At 36.0% G+C, this 10895-nt stretch overlaps 1 non-coding gene across 1 annotated transcript; it reads left to right on the top strand.

Annotated features, from left to right (window-relative positions):
• The first annotated feature begins 10558 nt into the window (after nucleotides 1–10558).
• Nucleotides 10559–10666, top strand: LOC112787106 (small nucleolar RNA R71). The gene has a single exon (XR_003194538.1). It is a non-coding gene; the product is annotated as a small nucleolar RNA R71 (small nucleolar RNA).
• The last annotated feature ends 229 nt before the right edge of the window (nucleotides 10667–10895 follow it).

Consider the following 10895-nt stretch of genomic DNA (forward strand, 5'->3'; position numbering starts at 1 on the left):
CTTCAACTGTACTTTTATATTCATATTAGCCATTCTTGTGTCTTGTAGTATCTCCTTGAATTCGGCCAGCTGTTTTGTTAGAAAGTCTAATTGCTGATTGAATTCAATAATTTGTTCTGCAGGACTGAGTTTAGCAGTTACTGTTTTAGCCTCTTCTTTCATGGAAGATTCACTACTTAGGTACAGATGCTAATTTCTGGCAACTGTATCAATGAGCTCTTGAGCTTCTTTAATTGTCTTTCTCATATGTATAGATCCACCAGCTGAGTGGTCTAGAGAAATCTGAGCTTTCTCTCTAAGCCCATAATAGAAGATGTCTAACTGCACCCATTCTGAAAACATTTCAGAGGGGCATTTTCTTAGCATCTCTCTGTATCTCTCCCAGGCATCATAAAGAGATTCATTATCTCCTTGTTTAAAGCCTTGGATATCCAGCCTTAGCTGTGTCATCCGTTTTGGAGAGAAGTATTGATTCAGGAATTTTTCTGACAGCTGTTTCCATGTCCTTATGCTAGCCTTAGGTTGGTTATTTAACCACCTCTTAGCTTGGTCTTTTACAGCAAATGGAAACAGTAATAATCTGTAGACATCCTGATCTACTTCCTTATCATGTTCTGTGTCAGCAATTTGTAAAAACTGTGCTAGAAACTTTGTAGGTTCTTCCTGTGGAAGACCGGAATACTGGCAACTTTACTGCACCATGATAATGAGCTGAGGATTCAGCTCAAAACTACTGACTCTGATGGAGGGTATACAGATACTACTCCCATATGAAGCAGTAGTGGGGTTAGCATATGACCCCAGAGTCCTTCTGGACTGTTCATTTCCACTTATGTCCATGATGGAGAAAGGGAGATGATGCGGATTGCAAATATATTTTTTTTTTGAAAACCGAAATTAAAATTAAATAAAATAAAATAAATGAAAAATTGACTATATTTTCAAAAATTAGAAGAAAAAGAAATAAATAAAATAAAATAAAATTGAAAACTAAATTAATTAATTAAAAAATTTGAAAAAGATATGTGTGAGGATTTTCGAAAAAATGAAGAGAGAAAAATTGGTTAGGAAGTTTTGAAAAAGATATGTCTTAAAATTAAAGATACTTGTAAGAAAATAAAATAAAAAAAAGAAAACATATGAAAAAGATTTGATTTTCAGATTTGAGATTAGAAAAGATAAGATAAGCTAGGTAAGAGAAGATCAGGAATTTAAATTAAAAAGTTTTAAAATTTAAATTTGAAATTTAAAAATTAAATTTTGAAATTTGAAATTTGAAATTTGAAAGTTGGAATTTGAAAATTGAATTTTGAATTTTCGAAAAAGTCAACAATATAAGATAAGGATTTGAAAAAGATTTAAATTTTGAAAAGATTTGATTTTTAAATTTGAAAATTAGATTTTGAATTTAAAATTTTGAAATTTGAATTTTGAAATTTTGAAAGTTAAAATTTGAAATTTGAAATAAGATAAGATAAAATTTTGAAAAAGATATGATTTTTTTTTAAAGAAATTTGAATTTTGAAATTTTTAAAACTAAGATAAGATAAAATAGAAATTTTAAAATAAAATCTGAATTTTTAAAAGAAAAATTCAAAAAATCAATTAAAATAAAGGAAAAAGATATTTTTGAATTCAATGAGGAAAGAGAAAAACAATAAAAAGACACAAAACTTAAAATTTTTAGATCTAATACTCCTTATTTTCGAAAATTTGGAGGAAAAATACCAAGGAACACCAAACTTAAAAATTTTAAGATCAAAACACAAGAAAGACTCAAGAACACCTTGAAGATTCACAAGAACATGAAGAACAAAAAGTCAAAGACTCAAAGGACTCAAGAACATAAAAAAAGAACACCAAACTTAAATTTTTTTAGAAAACCAAAAACTAATTTTCGAAAATTAAATAAGAACTAACAAGAAAACACCAAACTTAAAACTTGACACAAGATTTAATTAAAGAAAAATTATTTTTGAAAAGATTTTAGAAAGAAAGACTCAAAGGAGCAACTATTCACAAGAACATAGACACAACGCTCTAGTCAATTGAGTTATAAATTTAACGTGTTTTAACAAGGTGTTTAATGTATAAAAATATATTTTTTTATATTTTTTTTTAGATACCAATAATTATAGAATGCACAAGAAAAACAAGAAAAATCACAAAACAAGAAAAACTAAAGATCAAACAAGAAAAATAAACAAGAACAACTTGAAGATTAAGAAAGAACTAAGAACATATAATTCGAAAAATTGAAAGAAAAATAAAATCATGCAATTGACACCAAACTTAAATTATGAAACTAAACTCAACAAAAGACTAAATCAAGAAGTTATTGGTTTAAAGAAAAATTTTTGAAAATAATTTAGAAAAATAAAATAAGGATTTCAAATTTTTAACCAAAAATAATAATAGAAGATTCTAAACCAAAAAGAAAAATTTTTCCTGATCTAAGCAACAAAATAAACCGTCAGTTATCCAAACTCGAACAATCCCTGGCAACGGCGCCAAAAACTTGGTGCACAAATTTGTATATGTCAATGTCAATATTACTATTTCTTACAAATTCGCACAACTAACCAGCAACTGCACTGGGTCGTCCAAGTAATACCTTACGTGAGTAAGGGTCGAATCCCACGGAGATTGTTGGCTTGAAGCAAGCTATGGTTATCTTGTAACTCTTAGTCAGGATATAATATCAATAATAATTTTTAGTTTTAATTGTAAAAAGTCAAAGGGCATAAAATAAATACTTGTTACTCAATAATGGAGAATATGTTGGAGTTTTGGAGATGCTTTGTCCTCTTTATTTCAGCTTTTCTCTTGTACTCCTCTTCACACACGCAAGGCTCCTTCCATGGCAAGCTGTATGTAGGATGTCACCGTTGTCAATGGCTACTTCCCATCCTCTCAGTGAAAATGGTCCAAATGCTCTGTCACAACACGGCTAATCATCTGTTGGTCCTCGATCATGTCGGAATAAGATCCATTGATCCTTTTGCGTCTGTTACTACGCTCAACGATCGCGAGTTTGAAGCTCGTCACAGCCATTCAATCCTTGAATCCTACTCGGAATACCACAAACAAGGTTTAGACTTTTCGGATTCTCATGAACGCCGCCATCAATCTTAGCTTATACCACGAAGATTCTGATTAAGAAATCTAAGAGATACTCATTCAATCTGATGTAGAACGGAGGTGGTTGTCAGGCACACGTTCATGGATTGAGGAAGGTGATGAGTGTCACGGATCATCACCTTCTTCATAGTGAAGCGCGAATGAACATCTTAGATATAGGAACAAGCGTGTTTGAATGGAAAACAGAAATAATTGCATTAATTCATCGAGACGCTGCAGAGCTCCTCACCCCCAACAATGGAGTTTAGAGACTCATGCCGTCAAAAAGTATAAAGTTCAGATCTAAAAATGTCATGAGGCACCAAATAAGTTTCTAAAAGTTGTTTAAATACTAAACTAGTAACCTAGGTTTACAGAAAATGAGTAAACTAAGATGGATAGTGCAAAAATCTACTTCTGGGGCCCACTTGGTGTGTGCTGGGGCTGAGACTTAAGCTTCTCACGTGCCTGGGCTGTTTCTGGAGTTGAACGTCAGGTTGTAACCTGTTTCTGGCGTTGAACTCCAACTTGTAACCTGTTTCTGGCGCTGAACCCCAGACTGCAACATGGAACTGGCGTTGAATGCCAGTTTACTTCGTCTATCCTTGAGTAAAGTATGGACTATTATATATTGATGGAAAGCCCTGGATGTCTACTTTCCAACCCAATTGAAAACGCGTCAATTGGACTCTTGTAGCTCCAGAAAATTCATTCCGAATGCAGAGAGGTCAAAATCCAACAGCATCAGGAGTCCTTTTTCAGCCTGAATCAGATTTTTGCTCAACTCCCTCAATTTCAGCCAGAAAATACCTAAAAGTACAGAAAAATACACAAACTCATAGTAAAATCCAGAAATATGATTTTTATTTAAAAACTAATAAAAATATAATAAAAAGTAACTAAAACATATTAAAAACTACCTAAAAACAATGCCAAAAAGCGTATAAATTATCCGCTCATCACAACAATTTATGTTTGGTGTTGTGATGAGCGGACAATTTATACCCTTTTTGGCATTGTTTTTACATAGTTTTTAATATGTTTTAGTTACTTTTTATTATATTTTATTAGTTTTTATGCAAAAATCATATTTCTGGACTTTACTATGAGTTTGTGTATTTTTTTGTAATTTCAGGTATTTTCTGGCTGAAATTGAGGGACCTGAGCAAAAGTCTGATTCAGAGGTTGAGAAAGGACTGCAAATGCTGTTGGATTCTGACCCTCCTGCACTCGAAGTGAATTTTCTGGAGCTATAGAAGCCCAATTGGCGCGCTCTCAATTGCGTTAGAAAGTAGACATCTTGGGCTTTCCAGCAATGTTAATAGTCCATACTTTTCCAGAGATTTGATGGCCCAAACTAGCGTTTAAACGCCAACCAGAGACCCTTTTCTGGTGTAAAACGCCAAAACTGGCACCAGAACTGGAGTTAAATGCCCAAACTGGCATCCAAGCTGGCATTTAACTCTAGAAATGGCCTATGCACATGTAAAGCTCAATGCTCAGCCCAACCACACCCCAAGTGGGCTCCGAAAGTGAATTTCTGCACTATCTGCACTTAGTTACTTATTTTCTGTAATCCCTAGTAACTAGTTTAGTATAAATAGCACTTTTTACTATTGTATTCACATATCTCTGGACGTTTAGTCATTAGACTTGGATCATCTTATGTTACATTCGGAGGCTGGCCATTCGGCCATGCCTAGACCTTTTTCTCTTATGTATTATCTACGGTGGCGTTTCTACACCTCATAGATTAAGGTGCGGAGCTCTGCTGTTCTTCATGAATTAATGCAAGTACTATTATTTCTCTTTCAATTCACGCTTACTTCTTCTCCAAGATATACTCTCATACTTAATTCAGTTAAGAGAGAATGAAGGGGTGACCCGTGACAATCATCCACTATCTTCGTTACTCGCTTAGCCAAGATCCGTGTGCCTGACAACTTGGTGCACGAAATTGTGATCACACTTTTCACAACTCCACACAACTAACCAGCAAGTGCACTGAATCGTCCAAGTAATACCTTACGTGAGTAAGGGTCGATCCCACGGAGATTGTCGGCTTGAAGCAAGCTATGGTCATCCTGTAAATCTTAGTCAGGCGGATTCAATTGGTTATGAGTTTTGATAATTAAAAGATAAATAAAACATAAAATAAAATAAGATACTTATGTAATTCATTGGTGGGAATTTTAGATAAGCGTTTGGAGATACTTTGTTGCTTCTGAACCTCTGCTTTCCTATTGTCTTCCTCCAATCATGCGTGCTCCCTTCCATGGCAAGCTGTATGATCCTCTCGGATGAAAAATACCAGGTATGGCTTCTACACGGCTAATCAACTGTCGGATTTCTCGTCTCGGATGAAAAATACCAGGTACAGCTACCGCACGGCTAATCATCTGTCGGTTCTCACTAGCGTCGGAATAGAATCTCTCTATCCTTTTGCACACTATCACTGTGCCCAACACTCACAAGTTTGAAGCTCGTCACAGTCATCCCTTCCTAGATCCTACTCGGAATACCACAGACAAAATTTAGACTTTCCGGATCTCAGGAATGCTGCCAATTGGTTCTAGCCTATACCACAAAGGTTCTTATCTCACGGATTGGATGCTCTATTGTCAGGAGAGGCAATGCAAATCGTGGATTAGAGACCCAAGAGAATATACTCCAGCCATCGTTCAATGACTACGTTGAACATCATGTAGACCGCTTGTGGTTGTCAGGCACGCGGATCTTGGCAAAGTGAGTAACGAAGATAGTGGGTGATTGTTACGGGTCACCCCTTCATTCTGACTTAACTGAATTAAGTACAAGAGTGTATCTTGGAGAAGAAGTAGGCGTGAATTGAAAAAGAAATAATAGTACTTGCATTAATTCATGAAGAACAGCAGAGCTCCGCAACTTAATCTATGAGGTGTAGAAACTCCGCCGTAGAAAATACATAAGAAAATAAGGTTTAGGCATGGCCGTGTGGCTAGCCTCTAAATGGTATTCCAACCCTAAGATGAAAAAGTATACGAATACAATAATAAAAAATGCTATTTATACTAAACTAGTTACTAGGGATTACAGAAAATAAGTAACTAAGTGCAGATAGTGCAGAAATCCACCTCTGGGGCCCACTTGGTGTGTGCTTGGGCTGAGCATTGAGCTTTACACATGCATAGGCCATTTCTAGAGTTAAACGTCAGCTTGGATGCCAGTTTGGGTGTTTAACTCCAGTTCTAGTGCCAGTTCTGGCGTTTTACGCCAGAAAAGGGTCTCTGGTTGGCATTTAGATGCCAGTTTGGGCCATCAAATCTCTGGTAAGTTATGGACTATTATTATTTCTGGAAAGCCCAAGATGTCTACTTTCCAAAGCAATTGAGAGCACGCCAATTAGGCTTCTGTAGCTCCAGAAAATCTACTTCTAGTGTAGGAGGGTCAGAATCCAACAGCATCTGCAGTCCTTTCTATGCCTCTGAATCAGATTTTTGCTCAGGTCCCTCAATTTCAGCCAGAAAATATCTGAAATTACAGAACACAAAAACTCATAGTAAAGTCCAGAAATGTAATTTTTTCATGAAAACTAATAAAAATATAATAAAAAGTAGCTAAAACATACTAAAAACTTTGTAAAAACAATGCCAAAAAGGGTATAAATTATCCGCTCATCACAACACCAAACTTAAATTGTTGCTTGTCCCCAAGCAACTAAAAACAAAATAGGATAAAAAGAAAAGAAAATACAATAAATTCCAAAATTATCAATGAAGATTAGTTTTAATTAGATGAGCGGGACTAGTAGCTTTTTACCTCTGAACAGTTTTGGCATCTCACTTTATCCTTTGAAGTTCAGAATGATTAGCATCCATAGGAACTCAGAATTCAGATAGTGTTATTGATTCTCCTAGTTCAGTATGTTGATTCTTGAATACAGCTACTTTATGAGTCTTGGCCGTGACCCTAAGCATTTTGTTTTCCGGTATTACCATCAAATACATAAATGCCATAGACACATAACTGGGTGAACCTTTTCAGATTGTGACTCAGCTTTGCTAGAGTCCCCAGTTAGAGGTGTCCAGAGCTCTTAAGCACACTCTTTTTACTTTGGACCACGACTTTAACCGCTCAGTCTCAAGCTTTTCACTTGACACCTTCACGCCACAAGCACATGGTTAGGGACAACTTGATTTAGCCGCTTAGGCCATGATTTTATTCCTTTGAGCCCTCCTATCCATTAATGCTCAAAGCCTTGGATCATTTTTACCCTTGCCTTTTAGTTTAAAGGGTTATTGGCTTTTTCTGCTTGCTTTTTCTTTTTCTTTCTTTTTCTTTATTTTTCGCCCTTCTTTTTTTTGCAAGCTTTGTGTTTTTCACTGCTTTTTCTTGCTTCAAGAATCAATTTTATGATTTTTCAGATTATTAATAACATTTCTTTTTTTTTTCATTATTCTTTCAAGAGCCAACAATTTTAACATTCATAAACTTCACTATAAAAAATATGCACTGTTCAAGCATTCATTCAGAAAACAAAAAATATTATCACCACATCAAAATAATTAAACTATTTTCAAGATAGAATTCGAAATTCATGTACTTCTTTTTCTTTTTCAGAAAACATTTTTCATTTAAGAAAGGTGATAGATTCATGGAATTATTCATAGCTTTAAGACATAGACACTAGACACTGATGATCATGTAATAAAGACACAAACATAGATAAAACGTAAAGCATAGAAACAAAAAACAGAAAAATAAGAATAAGAAAATTAAAGAATGGGTCCACCTTAGTGACGGTGGCTAGTTCTTCCTCTTGAAGATCCTATGGAGTGCTTTAGCTCCTCAATATCTCTTCCTTGCCTTTGTTGCTCTTCCCTCATGGCTCTTTTTGAGGTCCATGAGTGGGTTCTCTTGTTTGCTCCATCCTCTTTCTAGTGATGGGCTTTTGAGATGAATCTCTCCATCTCCCATGACTCAGAGTTGGAAGCAACTGCCTTCCCTTTCCTCTTCCTAGAGGTTTCTCCGGCCTTAGGTGCCATTAATGGTTATGGAAAAACAAAAAGCAAAACTTTTTCCACACCAAACTTAAAAGGTTTGCTCGTCCTCGAGCAAAATAAGATAGAAGGAAGTAGAAGAAGAATGATGCAATTAATTTTGAAAACTTATTACTGTATACAAGAAAAATTAAAAAGAGTTGAAAAGAATTTGAAAAGATATGTAAGTTTTGAAAACGTTTTGAAAGGAATTGAAAAGAATTAAAAAGAGAATTAAAAAGAATTGGAAAGATTATTAATATTTGAAAATAGAAATTGAAATATGAATATTTAAAATATGTTTGATGCAAAAAATTATGAATTAAAATATGAAAAATTGAAAAAAAATCGAATTGGAAACAAAATTACCTCCCTTGTGTCATCCTGGCGTTAAACGCCCAGAATGCTATCTATTCTGGCATTTAACGCCCACTTGACTGCCTATTTGGGCGTTTAACGCCCAGCCAGATACCCTGGCTGGCGTTAAACGCCAAGAATCCTTCTTTACTGGACATTTTTCTGAACGCCCATTCTGCTATCCTTACTGGCGTTTAAACGCCAGTAAGCTTGTCCTCCATGGCGTGCTGTTTTTTTTATGCTGTTTTTGATTTCGCTTTAATTCTGCAGTTGTTTTTATGATTCTACATGATCATCAACCTAAAAAAAACATAACATAACAATGGAAAATAAATGTCTATAAAATAAATATAATTAAATAACATTGGGTTGCCTCCCAATAAGCATTTTTTTTTAATGTCAATAGCTTGACAGTGAGCTCTTAGAGAGCTTCACAGAGACTCAGAGCTTAATGGTGGCCTCCCAACACCAAACTTAGAAGTTGAGTGTGGGGGCTCTGTTTGACTCTGTATTGAGAGAAGCTTTTTATGCTTCCTCTCCATGGTTACAGAAGAAGATCCTTGAGCCTTAAACACAAGGTAATCCTCATTCAATTGAAGGACTAACTCTCCTCTGTCCGCATGAATCACAACCCTTGCTGTGGCTAGGAGGAGTCTTTCAAGGATGATAGATTCATCCTCATCCTTCCCAGTGTCTAGGATTATGAAGTCAGCAGGGATGTACAGGTCTTCAACCTTCACTAAGACATCCTCTATAAGTCCATAAGCCTGTTTCATTGATTTGTCTGTCATCTCTAATGAGATTCTTGCAGCTTGTACCTCAAAGATCCCTAGTTTCTCCATTACAGAGAGTGGCATGAGGGTTATTCCTAACCCAAGGTCACATAGAGCCTTCTCAAAGGTCATGGTGCCTATGGTACAAGGTATTAAGAACTTTCTGGGATCCAGTTTCTTCTGAGGTAATTTCAGTTGAACCAAAGCATTCAGTTCATTGATGAGCAATGGAGGTTCATCCTCCCAAGTCTCATTACCAAATAACTTGGCATTCAACTTCATGATTGCTCCTAGATACTGAGCAACTTGCTCTTCAACAATATCTTCATCATCTTCAGAGGAGAAATACTCATCAGAGCTTATGAATGGCAATAGTAAGTTCAGTGAAATCTCTATGGTCTCTGTATGAGCCTCAGATTCTTTTGGTTCCTCAATAGGGAACTCCTTATTGGTTAGTGGATGTCCATTGAGGTCTTCCTCACTGGAAATCACTGCCTCTTCCTTCTCTATAGGTTCGGCCACTTTGGGTATATTGATGGCCTTGCACTCTCTTTTTGAATTCTCTTCTGTATTGCTTGGGAGAGTACTAGGAGGGATTTCAGTAACTCTTTTACTTAGCTGATCCACTTGTGCCTCCAAATTTCTGATGGAGGACATTGTTTCAGTCATGAAACTGAGAGTGGTCTTAGATAGATCAGAGACTATGGTTGCTAAGTCAGAGAGGCTCTGCTTAGAATTCTCTGTCTGTTGCTCAGAAGATGATGGAAAATGCTTGCTATTGCCAAACTAATTTCTCCCACCATTATTTTTATTAAAGCCTTGATTAGGCTTCTGCTGATCCTTCTATGAGAAATTAGGATGATTCCTCCATGAAGGATTGTAAGTGTTTCCATAGGATTCTCCCATGTAATTCACCTCTTCCATTGTAGGATTCTCAGGGTCATAAGCTTCTCCTTTAGAGGAGGCTTCTTTAGCACTGCCGGATGCAGCTTGCATTCCAGTCAGATTCTGAGAAATCATATTGACTTGCTGAGTCAATATTTTATTCTGATCCAATATGGCATTCAGAGTATCAATCTCAAGAACTCCTTTCTTCTGAGTCATCCCATTATTCACAGGATTTCTTTTAGAAGTATACATGAACTGGTTATTTGCAACCATCTCAATGAGTTCCTGGGCTTCTGTAGGCATTTTCTTCAGATGAAGAGATCCACCAGCAGAGTGGTCCAATGACATCTTGGACAATTCAGACAGACCATCATAGAATATACATAACATACTCCATTCTGAAAGCATGTCAGAAGGACAGCTTCTGATCAATTGCTTGTATCTGTCCCAAGCTTCATAGAGGGATTCACCTTCCTTCTGTCTGAAGGTTTAGACTTCTACTCTAAGCTTTTTCATCTTTTGAGGTGGAAAGAATTTGGCCAAGAAAGCATTGACCAATTTTTCCAAGAGTTCAGGCTTTCTTTAGGTTGTGAGTCCAACCATATCCTAGCTCTGTCTCTTACAGCAAAGGGGAAAAGCATAAGTCTGTAGACCTCGGGATTAACCCCATTGGTCTTAACAGTATCATAGATTTACAAGAATTCAGCTAAGAACTGATGAGGATCTTCCAATGGAAGTC

The sequence above is a fragment of the Arachis hypogaea genome, chromosome 20 (assembly GCF_003086295.3).
Source record: "Arachis hypogaea cultivar Tifrunner chromosome 20, arahy.Tifrunner.gnm2.J5K5, whole genome shotgun sequence".
In the NCBI taxonomy this organism is placed as follows: Eukaryota; Viridiplantae; Streptophyta; class Magnoliopsida; order Fabales; family Fabaceae; genus Arachis; species Arachis hypogaea.